Raw genomic sequence first — 17466 nt, 5'->3', positions numbered from 1 at the left:
CTCAACATATATGTTGACATACATCATATTGGGTATATTATCATTAACATTACAATTTAACGATATTCCTCTTCACTTATAAGTTATTGATCTCACATGTTACTCACGTTATTGTCAAGTTCAATATTTAATTATTACAATTGGCTCATCCTGTGACCTAACACAATTCCCCTCAAAAATAGAATATCAATTTATAAGGGGTAAATTACACTTTACCACCTCGGGTTTGAGGTCAATTTCAATTTCTTAAGACATCTTTAAAACATTTCAATTTCATACCTCAAGTACTATTTTATTTCAATATAATACATCCGTTACATTTTCCAGCCATTGATCCATTAAGAGTTGACATGGCTACCAAAATTGTGTCACGTGGCAAAAACAAAAATTATTCATTTAAAAATAATTAATTTAAAAAATTAAAAAAATAAAAACAACCCAGAACCCATCTCCTCCCCCCCCACCTTTTCCCTCTCCTCCCTCTTCACCTCCCCGACCTTCATCCTTTCCCTTCACCACCAAAACCTTAACGTCTCCCTTTCCGTCACTTTCCCCGACCCCAAGCCTCTCCTCGACTACCTTGAGTTCCTCTTCTGACTCCATTGAGTTCCTTCTCCCTCCCTAGGGCGACACCATACACCGCCCCCAAATCCCAAACGCCCTCGATTCCGTGCACGAAAACCTCCACTCTCACAGTTCCACTCACCGAAACAAATAGAAACCATAGAGTAGCCGATGATGAACCTCAAAGACCTCGATGCGCCCAGCCACGCCCTTTCCCTACCCAACATGTTCGTGCCCCGATCCTCCAAGGCCAAGCCTAAACCCATATCTGAACCCGTGCGAGTATGTTTTGGATGTTGTGACATTGTTGCCTACAATGCTATATAATGTAAAGTGGGTTGGGGATTTGTGTTTGTGTTTATTTTTAGACTTTGCAGGGAGATGAAGGTTGGGGAGGGAGAAAGGGGGTAGGGGTGGTGAGGTAGGAGACAGGTGGGTTATAGGGTGGGGGGTTACGGGGGAGGTAGGGGATGGGGTATTTGGGTTGCGGGGGAGGTAAGGGATGGGGTGTTTGGGTTGCAGGGAAGGGGAAGGGATCGGGGAAAAAGATGGGGTTTTTATTTTATTTTATAAATATATAAATAAATAGGGTAAATTATTATAATATTGTAAATGAATAAAAAAAAATTCCATGTGGCACAAATTTGGTAGCCACGTCAACACAAATGTGGCAGCCACGTTAGGTCTTAACGGATCAATGGATGAAAAATGTAATGAATGTATTATATTGAAATAAAATAGTACTTGAGGTATGAAATTGAAATGTTTTTAAAATGTTGTAAGAAATTGAAATCGATCCCAAACCCGAGGTGGTAAAGTGTAATTTACCCATTTATAAGATAAAAAAAACTATAAGATATCACCAATATATTTTTATAAATTGTCATTAATTTACCCACAACAAAGCACAACCTGATATTGAACTTACTATCGTCCTCACATATGTATAAGTTGAGCATGAATTCTCCTTAAAGTTTAAACAAAATAGATATTACAGGTATCGCAAAACAAAACTAATTAGGTGCGTAGCAGCAAAGGTCCCTAAACTTTACCGCATGTTTAGTTTTTGTCTTTGAACTCTCATATTAGTTTCTCCCATCCTCCAACTTAACTCTATATTGCATGAGTGGTCCTTCGTCCTGCCTTTTTTTCGTCAAATTTAAAAGTATAATAGTATTTTCATATAAAAAATTAATTTATTTAAAAAGAGAAGAGCGTTCCTTAAGGTTAAAAAGGAGTTCCTCCTCGAAATACTTCGTGGCCTACTCACATAATTTCGTCATGATTGGAACTGTTCATATTATAAATCATTATATAAAAATCGCCTATACAAAATATCAATTAAAACTAAGATCGTTTAGTCGATCCTTAAGAAGTTTCGATCATAAGCACTAAGTTCTATGAATAAGGCACGGGATATTTTAAGGAGAGGTTTCTCCTTAGTCCTTAAGGAGCCAAGTCTTTCTTTTGAAAATTTCAATTTTTATTTATGAAATTTCTATTCTAACCCTCAACTTAACGAAAAAATTGATGGAGTTAATAAAAATGACTACTAGAGCAACAAATGACATAATTTGAGGACGAGAGAAACTATTAATAGAGTTTATGGACGAAAAATCAAACTCGTGGTATAGTTTAGGGACCTTTAGTACAATTTAGCCATTAGCCAACTAATTATGTACTTAATCATTTGATGCACGAAAACTAAACTCGTAGTCTAATTCATGGTCTTTACTACGATTTATCCATTAGACAACTAATTATGTACTTAAGCATTTGACTATTTGAATATTTGTTTTCAAGTGTGACATGGTGAGGTGTTTCCAACGTACAAGAGACAGAGGCGTGTATACTTGTCAAATCAAGCTCATGAGTTGGTTAATTAATGTAAGAATTTCACTTTTTTGTAATTTTAACTTTGAGGGTTAGTGGGTGAAGTAATGATTAGCGAATGGATTTTGACGCCACTCAACCTCATGGGGGATCAAATTGTCAAAATTCGGACCATGTTCAATTGTTGCCCTTCACATGGGGCTCGCGATTTATGGTGTCCTGACCCCAACAAGCATCTTCCACTGTTGCCCCCCTCATATGCGGTCCCCGATTTGGGTTTCTATGATATTCACTGTTATCTAACAAGATATGTTTTTCTAAGTCTCGTCATCGAATTTATCTGTTATAATATAAATTAATTTTTTTTTCTATGCTAATTCATTTATTTATAGCATATACAATATCTGCCTAAATATCGGAAGCTAAAAAAAAAAAATGTTATCTTATAAAAAACAATTATACATGCGGATTTTCTGTGCTCTCGAGAAAAAAGCTCCGTTCAAGTATTGGCCACCAACTTACATTGGAGATTTGCAGTAAGAATCTTGTCGAAGGCAGAGGAGAAACCATGCGAACAATTATCAAAGTGATCCTATAATAGCAAGTTCACCTCATCAAGATAATAATTGTTCCGTCAATTGAGAAAAGGCAATTACTATCTTTTGTGAATAGTAATTGTCTGAGAGCATCTCCACTTCTTGAAATGAATGGTCCGGGAAATTCATATTAAAAAATTATTTTTTAAAAAATAAAATTATTTTTATAAATTAAAATGTCTTTTTTCTTTTTTTTTTGGAAACTCCCTTCTCTTTCCCTCTTTTTTCTCCCTCTTTTCCTCCGTCTTTAGTTTTCTATGTTCCCTCTATCTTCCTCTCTCTCTTGAAACCCCTTTATCTTGACGTATCAAGCAGGAGCTCAAACAGAGTGACACCTGTAAACAAACGGCCACCATGCCCTTCCACCATGACGCATCACTCGAATTCATTGCCTTTGGCTTAGGCAGACCTACGTCACCAGCTGTGGCAAATTATCTCCTCCTTCTCCTCCCCCTTTGACGAAGAACTACTTTTCTTCCGTCAACGACTTTGCACTCGCTTGCAACGGGACTTGGTACAAGAGGCCCTGATCCGATGGCCTCAGCTCTCGGTCGTCTGATTCCATTGTCACCGTCATACAAAACACCGCATTGCACTGCGGATTCTGGAGTTCACACCACATTGCACTCCAATTTCATTTTTGGGGACTGAATGAGAGAGAATGAGGCTACACATAATGACGTCACCCTGATGTCATATGGTCTCAGGCACTGGGTTAGGCAATTGTGGCTCGATTAAGCAATTAGGCTCTACTTTCTTTCACTGTAGCCTAACTAATTAGGCTTGGGGTAGAGAGTATTTGAGGGTATTGGGGGATTTAATCACCCAATTGGCAATTGAGAGGGGTGGAAGTCCAACTCACATGCACCAGATCCCATCAGAACTTCGAAGTTAAGCGAGTTTGGGCGAGAGTAGTACTAGGATGGATATCCTTATCTTGCATCCCCCTACCTTTTGGTGACTCACAAACAAATGTATCTCTTTCACACGCCTGAGTCTTCGACCGAGAAATCAACAAAACAAAGGACAAATATGCTTTGAGGAAAGACTCCCTTGTATTAGGTGTCAGTTGTCAATGACCTTAGATGGTTCCTTGAGTGCATTTTTTTTTTTGGCGAGATTTGTGACCTTGTGCAATTTCTGTAAGATTTAATTTCAATTTTTCTGTGGTTAAGGTTTGAGTTCCAGGCTTGGGAGAATGGATTCTTCAGATATCCCTATCGATGAGGAATATATTGACTATCTCTTAGTAACCTTTAAGGATAGTCTAGATCTTGAAGAGAGAATTGCATAATCAGTTCATCCGGTGGGTCTACTCATCACTGATGTGGAGCCATCCCAACTGATAGTGAAGGATGTGCTTAGAAATCTATGGAGGAAAATGGGTAACATCAAGGTTTCTAGAGCCAAACTGAATGTATACTTTATTCAGGTGGGGGATGAGAAAGTGGCTAGAATAATCTTGGATGGTAATCCCTGGTTTATCAAAGGTGCACCCTTTACTGTTAAATTATGGCCTCTTTATCAATCGCTAGATGAAATTAGTGGGAATCATGCCATTTTTTGGGTTCAAGTTCATGGAATCTTAAGGAATAATTGTACTGTTAAGAATGCTCATATGTTGGGGGCTAAAATCAGTTTGGTGCTGAAGGTTGAGGACCCAACAGTAACTGGGTTTTGTGGGTTATTTCGCATATGATTGAATGAAGTTATTTGGATAAGGTTATGGTTAAATTAGGTTTCAATTAAATATGGGTAAATTTGATAATGATGTGTGTCTCCTCTGCATCATACTCGTTTCCGATCAACGGTTCACCATGATGCTATGTAATCTCGTCTAGAGGTTTACGGCAGGGAGATCCCATTTCCCCTTACCTGTTTTGCTTTATGCAGAGGGTTTCTCTGCCCTTATTGCAAATATGAATATGGTTGGGGCTATTGTGATATATTTGGATGGCTTCTCCCCTGGGGTTGAGACAACTCATTGGAAAGAATGTTCGTTGAAGGAATGGGCATTGCAAATGGCTCTGGAACTTAAGCCATCTGACTTTGAATGTGTTTTTATGCTATGTTGGGCTATTTGGACAACTAGAAATGCAAAGTGCTAAGGAAAAGATCTCAACCCAAACCCATCTAGTGTTGTTGGTCATGCGATGGATTGGTGGCATGATTTTCGAAAAGTTACAACCAGTGCATCACGATCTAACAATTAGTCTACCACACTTAGATGGTCGTGCCCTCCTTCTGGCAGGATCAAGGTTAATATGGATGGGGCATGAGATAAGTGATGTAGAGCAGTTAGCGGAAAAGTTAAACAAACAATTGGAGTGCCGCAAACCCAATAGCATAACAGCAACCAAGTTTGATAGTTTTTTATTTTATATTTTTGTTTCCCTTTTTAGCCCTTCTAGGGTTTGTTTTATTGTAGACTATAAATACACATTCTTGGCGTATTGTTAAGGGTTTTTTATTCCCCTTTGAATAAAAATCAAGATTAATTCTCTCAAACTTCTGGTGCTCCAGATTCTATCTACGGGTGATCGTTCGTGATACCTTTTCTTGTAACTTCCGCTGTGTCAAGTGGCATTCGAGCATGGGTTTAATCCGATCAATGGCGGATGATCATGGCAGAGTTAACCTTACAAGTTTTGCAAACGTGAGTCGGGAACTTGTTACCATGGAGGGACGTATGCAAGAAGGTATGGATGAAATTCTAGCAATACGACAGATGATTGCTAACCTCCCTGTGCATAACGACAGGGACAATATGAGAAAACAATAATGATCGACAACTCATGGCTGGTGGTGAATGGGCAATAGGAAGGCCTCGTCCTCCTAATGAAGTTAATTCTAGTTTAGAAAACGAATAAATTGTGGATCAACTCGGAAATATCAGAGAGGAAACAAAGAAAATTGAGATCTCAACTTTCAATGGGATGACATCCATCGAAGACTTTCTGGATTGGTTGTCTAAGTGTGATAAGTTCTTTTCTTATGCAAAAATTACAGAAGCACGACAGGTGAAGGTTCTGGCTTGGAAGTTAAAAGGAAGTGCTAATGTGTGGTGGGATGAGCAGCAAGCCACCCATGTTCGCAAGGGAAGCGACATGTACAGTCACGGCATAAAATGCAATCCATGTTGCTGAACCATTTTCTGCCTCGCAACTATGAGCACGTTTTGGTTGAAAAGTACCATGGATGTGTGCAAGGAACTTGCTCTATTCAAGAGTATTCTCAAGAATTCTTCAATCTTGCTGCAACGAATCAGCTAACTGAGTTTTTGACGCAACAAACAGTGCGGTATCTTTATGGATTGAAGGCCAATATACGCGATTGCATAAGCTTGCAACGTATGACCACCCCTGCAGAAGTTGAAGAGTTAGCTGTTAGCATTGAGTTGTTGGAAAAAAAAAGAGTAATCAGTTCGCTGGGTACAGAAAGAATTGGTGAGATTCGGCCAATGCAAACAGTTCGAACAAGGCCAGGGAATGGGAGCAATAGACCAAAGCACCGGAAAATTCAACAGAAACCATCCCTCGAAGCTCCAACCATTTTCAGAATTCTTCTCGTGGACCGAATAATATAAACAACCCATATACCAAGTTTCGAGGAGAAAAGTGCTACAAGTGTGGCAGCTTTGAGCATGCCACTGTTGTTTACAAGGGACACAAGACAGTAACCCTAGTGGAAGAACAGCCAGAGATGGTAGAAATGGGTGTGATCGAAGAAGATTATAAGGAGGAAGGTGATGAACTTGCCCTAGTACTTTAATGGGTCCTATACTCAAAACCTAATGAAAACATTCAGAGACACAAGATTTTTCGATCCAAGTGCACGGTTAATGATAAAGTTTGCCAATTGGTGTTAAATGGCGGCAGCTGAGAGAATTTCACTTTCAGTTAACAATTGAGAAACATCCTCACCTATATCTTGTGGGTTGGATTAAGAAGGGACCGAGTGAGAAGGTGACAGAAACTTGTAAAGTTCTCATATCAATCAGAAAATACTACAAGGATGAAGTAATTTGTGATGTTGTAGACATGGACGTCACTCATGTGTTACTAGGCATGCCGTGGATATGGGATAGAGACGTCATGCATCGAGGTAGAGAAAATGTTTACAAATTTACATGGGGAACACATTTGATTACTATGTCTCCTAACGGCCAGTCTTCGGTTGTAGAAACTAAAAGTGCCAGACTGAAATTGATTACTTTAATCAATACTGAGCAGGCAGTAGCAGCAGAAGTCAAGGAAACCAAGCAAATTTGCGTGGTTGTTATGAAAGGTTTACTAGCAGCTGAACCTATTTTTAAGGCTCAATCGATTCCTGCACAAGTGCAGAAAATACTATAGGGTTTTGATTCCTAATGAATTACCACCTATGTGGAACATCCAACATCAAATTGACTTAATCCTTGGGGCCAATTTGCCTAATTTACCATATTACATGATGAGCCCAAAAGAGAATGAGATCCTGCTTGAGAAAATTGAAAAACTACTCCATAAAGGATTTATTCGAGAAAGTTTTAGTCTTTGCGCTTTTCCTATGCTCTTATCCCAAAGAAAGACAAGTAGTGGAGGATGTGCGTTAATAGTAGGGCCATCAACAAGATCACGATCAAGTACCGTTTCCCTATTCCTCGTTTGGACAACATGCTAGATGAGTTCTATGGTGCAATGAGATTCTCCAAACTAGATTTACGAAGCGGGTACCATTAGATTAGAATTAAACCAAGGGATGAATGGAAAACGACATTCAAAAGCAAGGATGGATTGTATGAATGGCTAGTTATGTCTTTTGGACTATCAGATGCACCCAACACCTTTATGCGACTCATGAATCAGGTGGTATGATCTTTTATCGGTTCTTTTGTTGTTGTTTACTTTGAGCATTTGGAGCATTTGGAGCATTTGATTATGGTGTTGGAAGTATTGCAGAACAACAATCTTTTTATTAATCTGAAGAAGTGTAGTTTTCTCACTTCCAAGTTGATATTTCTTGGCTATGTTGTGAGTTTCGAAGTAATTCATGTTGACGAAGAAAAAGTAAAAGCAATACGTGATGGGCCAGTTCCCAAAAATGTCTCCAAACTGCGCAGTTTCTATGGTCTAGCAATGTTTTATCGGCGTTTTATGTGCAATTTTAGTACCATGGTAGTCCCGATGATCGAGTGTTTGAAGAAATGAAAGTTTCATTGGGAGAAGGCCCAAGAGAAGAGTTTTGCACTGATCAAAGAGAAGCTCAGAACTGCTCCAATTCTAGCCTTACCTAATTTTGATGAAGTTTTTTAAGTCGAGTATGATGCCAGTGGAGTGGGAATTGGTGATGTCCTTTTTTAAGACAAACGGCCCGTAGCTTTTTTGAGTGAAAAGCTTTATGACGCCCGTAAAAAATAGAGTACATAAACGCTCAGGAATTCTATGCCGTTGTTCACACCTTACGCTAATGGGAACATTACCTTGTGGGTAAAAAGTTCGTTCTTTTAAAATGGGTTTGTTGATGCACAAAACCGGAAGGGTCTTGGAACAACATAAATCCGATCGTGAATCTGCATGAAATGTAAATAACACAAGATGTATCTTGGTTCACCCCAAGGTTTGGGCTACGTCCACACTGATATTGTATTTATCTGAGAGGTGAAGGAGAGAATGTGAGAGCCTCTGTAATGAGAGTGAGGCTTTGAGAGGGGGTGAGAGGGCCTATGAATTGGCCTATCCTAATTGTGAGGGTAAGGGGTCATTTTATAGAATAAGGGCTCCTCACTTATTACATATTTGCCCATTCTTTTATTACATAATTACATTTAAGTCCTCCGAGTATTTATACGAGGTCTAAATACGGAGGCCCTAAGTATGGTATAAACAGTAGTCCCCCAAGTCTTCAGTCAAGAGATTCTTTTGGCTGGAGACTTGAACTTCAGTCCATGTGTGGACCGAATTAACTAGATGTCGTCTAGAACTAATACTTCATATGCGGCGGTGCTCAATCTGAAATGATGCTCAACTAGAAGTAGCACATGTTACGAGGCTGCTCGGCTTGTGGCTTATGTTGCCTTGGTTGGCTCAGTTTGTGGTGTTTGAAGGTGAGGGAGTCCCTTTTATAGAATAAGGGATCGCTCCTCAATACATAAGTGATGGGTTAGGAGTGATGCTCGCAGCGAGACGGTTGCTCAACTGGCGGTGATGCTCTCTAATGAAAGTGAGGGAGTCCCTTTTATAAAATAAGGGCTCGCTCCTCAATACATAAACAATGGGCTATAGTTGATGCTTTCTAATGATGGTGAAGGAGTCCATTTTATAGGATAAGGGCTCGCTCCTCAATACATAAGTGATGGGTTAGGAGTGATGCTGGCGGCGAGGCGGTTGCTCAGTTGGCGGCGGTGCTTTCTAATGAAAGTGAGGGAGTTCCTTTTATAGAATAAGGGCTTGCTCCTTAATACATAAACGATGGGCTAGAGTTGATGCTCTCTAATGATGGTGAGGGAGTCTCTTTTATAGGATAAGGGCTAGCTCTTCAATACATAAGTGATGGGTGTTTTCTAATGAAAGTGAGAGAATCTCTTTTATAGAATAAGGGCTTGCTCCTCAATACATAAATAACAGGCTAAGTCTCCCAAGTATTTTTCATAAGGTTCAGTTGAGGCCCAATATATGGTACATAATGTAGTCCCCCAAGTCTTCGGTCAATAGAGTCTGTTGGCTGGAGACTTCAAATTGAATCCATGTATGGGCCGAAGTGACGGTTGTTTGGATGTGGTATTTGTATACCCTGCACTGAAGCTTTGTAGGTGAAGCTTTACAGGTGAAGCTTTGAAGCTGGAGCTCTGTAAATGAAGCTTTTGAAGCTAGAGCTTTTGTAAATGAAGCTTTTGAAGCTAGAGCTCTGTAAATGAAGCTTTTAAAGCTGATTGACATGAGTGATGCTCATGAATGTTTATGTTGATTGACATGAGTGATGCTCATGGATGTTGACATGAGTGATGCTCATGAATATTAACATGACTGATGCTCATGAATGTTGACATGAGTGATGCTCATGAATGTTGACATGAGTGATGCTCATGAATGTTTATGTATGATTGATATGAGTAATGCTCATGAATGTTTATGTATGATTAACATGAGTCATGCTCATGAATGTTTATGTATAATTTGGAGTACTGGGCGTACTTTTGATCACTTGGTTAGTGATAATAGTGGCAGGTTGCTGAATAATTTGGAGTACTGGGCGTGCTTTTGATCACCTGGTTGGAGATAATAGTGGTTGGCTGCCAAATAATTTGGAGTACTGGGCGTACTTTTGATCACCTGGTTGGCGATAATAGCGGCGGGATGCCGAATAATTTTTTGTAGTACTGGGTGTACTTTTGGTCACCTGGTTGGTGCTATTTTGGGCTCAAGGGCCTTCGGCCTTCATACAACATTCCAGCCCATTTATTTTGGGCTTTGTTGTTTTTTTTTAATTTTTTTAAAATTTTTTTTATTACCCTCTGATGGGGTTTGTACAGATATCTCTGAAAGATATGAAAAATAAATTACATCATTCAAAAATAAAGGTTTCGACAGTTGCAGATCGTTGATGGGTACTACGCCTACTACGTACTGGGTTGCTTCTGTTGGTAGCGTTCGTTGGCTTGGATGGTTTTTAAGAGACTGGGAGTAACAGCTGCTGTCAAATCTGAATTTGAATGAGCTGGCTTGTTGGCCCATCATCATCATGGTTGTGGATTACACCACCCCACCATGCATCCCCTTAATATTATCTGCTGCAGCATCATGACCATGCACATGCAACTGCTGTCAGATCTGAATTCGAACGAGCTGGCTTGTTGGCCTATCATCATCATGGTTATGGACTGCACCACCCCACTATACACCCTATTAATATTATCTGCTTTTGCTTTTGTTTACTTTCTGCTTTGTTATTTTCTTTTTCTTTTCACTTTTCCTTTTGCTTTCCACTGCGTCTCTGTCTTCTGCCATTAACTGCTGATACTAGTTCAGTAAGAACAAGAGTTCCAGTGCTTGAGTAGCGAGCACAAGCAAGATATCCAGTTCCAATACAATATTTTCATCTTTTTTTCTCCTGCTGTTTCACATTGTTTATTTCAACTACCATCAATGCTGAGATCACTCCAACTGCTCATCCTAAGAACAACGCCACAATGGGATCAACTTGGCTCAAGTGCAACGGCAGATGCATATTTACTATAAAATCTTTATATGATGTACCTCCTATCCCCAGCTTCAACTCCAGAGAGGGTGATATGAGGCCACCGAAAAGTATAAATCCGGCAATAATTGAATAACAGACTGCATAATACTGCTTAAGGTTTTCTGAACTCAGGGGAGGCAAAAATGGAATGAAAGACGGAAAAGTAGGAAGTTCGTTTTCTTGGTCTAACGTTCCAAGCTCTGCGCTTTTAATCCTTTGTTGTATCCACAACCTGCGAACCTCTTCCATATGCAAGAAAATCTTGTTTCGTCGGCTTCAAATATTATCTTTGATCTCCTGCAACTCTATTTTGGCAAAGTCCTGCACCATTTCAGGCCCTCTATAATACAAAATCCTGCGGGGTTTGTATCGCCGGCGAGATTAGGATCAGAGTCGACAGAAGGACCGAAAGAGGAGGAGTCGGGGTCGGACGCCATTGCCATGGATCTCCATTTGAAGCTGCTTGTTGATTTGGGGCTTCTTGGGTAGCTGAATTCGGAGCAGCTGGAGCTATGCAATTTGTACGAGCAGTAACGATTTAGCGGGAAAGAAACGGCCAAAAGTCGACCGGAACAGAGCATCTCTTTCTGTCTTTGTAAAACACCAAATAGTAGAGCTCTCTCTTTATCTAACACTAGGAGTAGTAGTAAGGGAGCAGCAGCGTGCAGTCGGACGACGTCAGGGTGGTGAGGAATATGAAGGGGAAGATCCATTTGAGCTCCACTGTTTGGTGGTGCCTCAGATGCGAGTAGTAGCTCATGAGCTTCTGTTTGAGGTGGGGACTTCGTGCACGATCCTTGGCTGTTTCGTGCCGTATGATAAAGAAAGATATCAAAGCGGAAAATGAAAACGGAAGCTCACTTCGCATCAGCTTTTTAGAGAGCATCAGCTTTCGATTTCCCTAGGAGAAGAAGATGATGAGACGATGTATAATGCAGAAGGAGAAATGAGGGAGGCGTTGGAGGAGAAGATGCCATCCAACGGAGCAACAACTTGAACGGAGCTTAAGCAAGTGCAGATTCTGATGAGAAATGTTTTGATGATGTAGGGATTCTGAGGACACTAGATTACCTTGGAATTTCTCTGTTTGTGTTTTTGTGATTTTGCAGATTCACGGTGGAGGTGAAAAAATGAAAGAGAACCGACATAGCTTTTCGTGTCGTTTCCCACAGAAGGCGCTAAATGTTGATGCACAAAACCGGAAGGGTCTTGGAATAACGTAAATCCGACCGTGAATCTGCATGAAATGTAAATAACACAAGATGTATCATAGTTCACCCCAAGGTTTGGGCTACGTCCACACTGATATTGTATTTATCTGAAAGGTGAAGGAAAGAATGTGAGAGCCTCTGTGATAAGAGTGAGGCTTTGAAAGGGGGTGAGAGGGCCTAGGAATTGGCTTTTTCTAATTGTGAGGGTGATGGGTCCTTTTATAGAATAAGGGCTCTTCACTTATTACATATTTGCCCCTTCTTTTATTACATAATTACATTTAAGTCATCCGAGTATTTATACGAGGTCTAAATACGGAGGCCCTAAGTATGGTATAAACAGGGTTAACAGTCAAAAGAGTGTAGACAAGATGTATATGCGGTGGATGATTTATCTCCACAAGTTTCTTTTTGTTATTAAACACAAGTCTGGAGTCAAGAATTGAGTGGCCGATGCATTGAGTCGACGGGCACAACTTATAATAACATTACAACAAGAAATTGTAGGGTTTGAGTTTCTGGCCGAAATGTATGAGGGTGATTAGGACTTCAAAAGTATTTGGGCTTCTTGTCTATGCAATCAACCCATTTCAGATCACCATTTATCAGATGGTTTTCTCTTTCGTGGCAACGCTTTGTGTATCCCACGATGCTCCTTGCGAGAAAAACTCATCCGTGATTTGCATGGTGGTGGTTTAAGCGGACATTTGGGGTGAGACAAAACGATCACGAGCTTGATTGCACGATGCTATTAGCCTCAACTCAAGAAAGATGCGAGCAATCTTGTTCGCAGGTGCTATGTTTGCCAAACTTCTAAAGGTCAGTCTCAAAACACCGATCTTTATATGCCTTTGCCTATTCCTAAAGATATATGGCTAGACCTCTCTATGAACTTCGTGTTGGGACTTTCTCACACCTAAAGGGGCATTGACTCTATCTTTATGGTGGTTGATCGTTACTAAAAAAATGACTCACTTTATTGCCTGTCGAAAAACCTCCGACATTGTCTACATCGCTCAACTTTTCTTTCGCGACATTGTGCGACTCCATGGAGTGCCACAGTCTATTACTTCTGACTGTGATTCAAAATTTCTTAGTCATTTTTGGATTACCTTGTGGAAATTATTTGGTATCGATTTGCGGCGTAGTATTATGGCTCACCACAGACGAATGGTCAAACCGAGGTTATAAACAGCACCTTGGGTAACATGGTTCGTAGTGTTTGTGGCGACAAGCCAAAATAGTGGGACCTTGCTCTTCCTCAAATTGAATTTGCCTACAACAGTGTTGTTCACAGTGCAACTGGTAAGTCTTTTTTCTCCCTAATGTATACTATTATCCACCAAGCATGTAGTGGACTTCATCAAGCTCCCTAAGGGTCCAGGTGTGAGTGTGGCTGCTCAAAAGATGGTAGAAAGCATCTAGGCTGTTAAGGCAGAGGTTCCTGAGTGTCTAGCATGGACAAATGCAAAATACAAAGAGGTGGCTAACCAACATCGGCGTTCCCATGTGTTTCAGGTCGGTAACGTTGTCATGGTGTTTTTGAGGAAAGAAGGATTTTCAGTCGGGACTTATAGCAAGCTCAAGTCTCGCAAATATGGACACTATAAAATTATACAGAAGATTAATGATAATGCTTATATTGTGGATCTTCCTTCTTCTATGGGCATTTTTCCTACCTTCAATGTTGCTGATTTATTTGAGTTCCATTTGGATGATGAGCCATTGTATCCGGATTCTAACTTGTGGACGAGTTCTTTTCACGAATGGGAAACTGATGTAGAGCAGCTAGCGAAAAAGATAGACAAACAACTGGAGTGCCGCAAACTCGAGAGCACAACAACAACCAAGTCTGATAGTTTTTTATTTTTTATTTTTGTTTCCCTTTTTAGCCCTTCTAGAGTTTGTTTTATTGTAGACTATATGTCACTCCCTAATCCCGACATACGTCCAAGATCGACACGTGACGTCCCTAAATGCCCGTAACTCAACATACCCCACCTTTTTTATATGTACAAAATATAATTCAAGGTCCAGATGCATAATAATTTTGCGTATACTTTATGGTTGCATCTAACCTCTTCGTTAGACTACCTACGTACCCTCAATAGGGATCAAGCCATTCGTAGTTCAACATCTCATTATACTTTGACGTTTATCACAGTACATTCAAATCGAAAAGCATAGTATTCCTCAATCAATTATTAGAACTTAACAAGCATGAATTACTAGATTCATGGCTACAAAACAAACCCACATGACATTCAAGGTTTCTATTTCATCCATCATATAAATCATTATGTTTCAACATAAAATCGCTATTCATATCATGTAATATATCAAAGATTCAACACAGCACAATAGTATCCTTTAGTTGCATTGATCACTGATCTAATCATGTTAATAACTTCAACATCCTTCCACAATCTTCTCAAGTAATCTATTCCATGATATCAAGGAGGCACGATATTAACATTTAATTATGTTAATTAGTCAATCAGATCACACCTCAATGCACAAAATTAATAAAGAACTTTTACATAATTCCTTACCTGGATTTCAAGTAATAACTTGATAATTCTAATTTATATTCATAAGATCTATTGTGGGTAAATCCCATTCACTCGAATCCAAGGAACAGGTCTAACTTATGGAAATGAGCAAGAGTAGGGATTCCAAACTACTCAACGAACTCCAAATCAGGATACGATTTCGGACCATCACTCAACGGAATCGCGGAGTATGAGGGATTCCGGACCATCTTTCAACGGAATCCGAGTGGATACGATTTCAGACCATCACTCAACAGAATCGCGGAGCACAATGCACAACCACCACTAAGTGAAAACCAAGTTAGATACGATTCCGGAACATCACTCAACGGAATCGCGGAGTAGAAGGGATTCCGGACCATCTCTCAACGGAATCCGGAGTAAAAGTAATTCCAGACCATCACTCAACGGAATCCAAGCAAGCATATGGTGCCTACTAAATTTACTAGGTATATCTAAACCTTATCATCTCCATAAAGGTATGTCGTATTTCCCTTACCTGGATTCCTAAGCATTGCTCTTAGTTACTAACACAAGGATCCACCATCGTGGCCAAATTCTGTTTCACAAATGCAAGATACTACTAAATGCATGACTTGAATTTTAATCCTAATGAAAGTACTTTGGATTACTAATGTAATAGTATCCAAATTCAATGCCTTTTTTTGTTGATCTAAAATAAATCGTTGTAAATACACATGAAGGAATAATTCTGGACCATTAGTAATGATGTGTTTCAATAGGTATAAAAATGCACCAACACAATAAAATAATTGAGCTTACAATCATATCACAGCTTTACTCAAATTTATCTTATAAGCTAAGGGATGGAATCATATAATACACACCTATATAATATTCATTGTTTCTGACTTTAAAGAAATGCTTTGATCGGTAAAGTTGGAACTACCCAACAGCCATAACAACATATGAAAAAGAATTGCGAACGTAAAGGCTATTTTGGTGTAGTTCAAGAACTTGCATGCTTATGCATGAATATACAAATATGTGTATACACAACCTGAATAGGTAAAGAATACATAAATACATTGGCACATAATTGTATAAGAAAGTGGTTCTTTTGGAACCCAATACGTAACCTTATCAAGTGGTTTAAGCACAAACTCAAAATAGATAAGTAAATTAGAATTAAATTTGTAAGAAGAAATGATATTGCAAAAGCAACAGCCTCATCTCCACAAAAGCTGTAGAAAAATAGTCTTAGTCAACCAAGATTAAGCCCGATTTTGAACACCCATAACTATACCAAATGATGCAAACTTACATGAGATTCAAAGCTTGTTTTGAGTACATTAAAAACATCTAAGATTTGTAAGAAACGAGGTTCCGATTTGAAAGTTATGCAAGATACAAAATAGAACCCCGAAACTGGAAGTCCAGTATTTGCTGCTGTTTGGCAACTTCGTGACTCAAATTTGTACATGGTTTTGACATATCAAAACTCAACAGAATTATGTGAAATCAGATGGGTTTTGATCATTGACATGTCTAGTTTCAAAACACATAATAATGGATCAAAATGAATCCATTAGGACATAGAAATCAAGAGCCAAAGTAAGCGACTGAAACATAGCTTTTCTCTACAGACCCATAAGTTCCTCCAACTTAGAACCCAAATTCTTCTAATCCAAAACGTAACTTCAAAATACTTCTATACAATTCAATCATATTTATAACTTTGATTTCAATTATGTCAACAATAAACAAGAATTGACCCTTGTTGATGCACAAAATCAGCGAGGACTTTGGTACAACAGAAAGTGTCAGGTTTTGTGACCTTCGCTTGGTTGCTTCGGTCACTAGTGAGGATAAGTACGTAAATGAATAGAGACAGAGAAGCAAACACAGGATGTACGTGGTTCACCCAGATTGGCTACGTCCACGGAGTAGAGGAGTTCTCATTAATTGTGAAGGGTTTACACAAATACATAGGTTCAAGCTCTGGTTTAGTGAGTTCTAGTGAATAGTTTAGTACAAAATGACATTAGAGATTATTGTGGGAGAATGATCCCTATTTATAGAGGAGAGTTTCTAGTTTTGTTCTAACATCGACACGTGTCGTGTTGTGATTGGCTTCTGATGTTGACACGTGTCGAGCTGTGATTGGCTTCTAATGTCGACACGTGTCGCATTGTGATTGGCCTCCTGGTTGAAGGGAAGCTCTTCTAGGTCCTTGACAGTATAACGTTGACCGGTGCTCAGTAGTTTCGGGATTGGTCAAGTATGGTACAAACAGTGCTCCCCTAAGTTCCCGAGTGAGGGAAGCTCCTCGGTTGGGGACTTGCAAGATCCAAGCCGCTGAGTAATCACGAAACTTCTAAGTACCGAGGTGTGGTATCATTTTCACTTGCCTTATCTGTCTCATATGTAGATGTGGCATCTTCTCTGGAAGTACTTTTCCTCCATCCAGGGGTGGTATCTTTAACCGATGAAGATGCACAAGGTAATGTATCAATTTCACTTGAAGCTTAC

The 17466-nt window shown here is 39.5% G+C and overlaps 2 pseudogenes; one reads left to right on the top strand and one right to left on the bottom strand.

Annotated features, from left to right (window-relative positions):
- The first annotated feature begins 5604 nt into the window (after window positions 1-5604).
- LOC103433652 (uncharacterized) lies at window positions 5605-8182 on the top strand (annotated as a pseudogene).
- A 2752-nt stretch (window positions 8183-10934) lies between these two features.
- Window positions 10935-11730, bottom strand: LOC103433651 (protein ORANGE-GREEN, chloroplastic-like; annotated as a pseudogene).
- Window positions 11731-17466: the final 5736 nt, after the last annotated feature.

Source organism: Malus domestica, chromosome 04, assembly GCF_042453785.1.
Source record: "Malus domestica chromosome 04, GDT2T_hap1".
Taxonomy (NCBI): Eukaryota; Viridiplantae; Streptophyta; class Magnoliopsida; order Rosales; family Rosaceae; genus Malus; species Malus domestica.
Note: the sequence above shows the minus strand (reverse complement) of the source record. Positions and strands in the feature narration are given on the sequence as shown.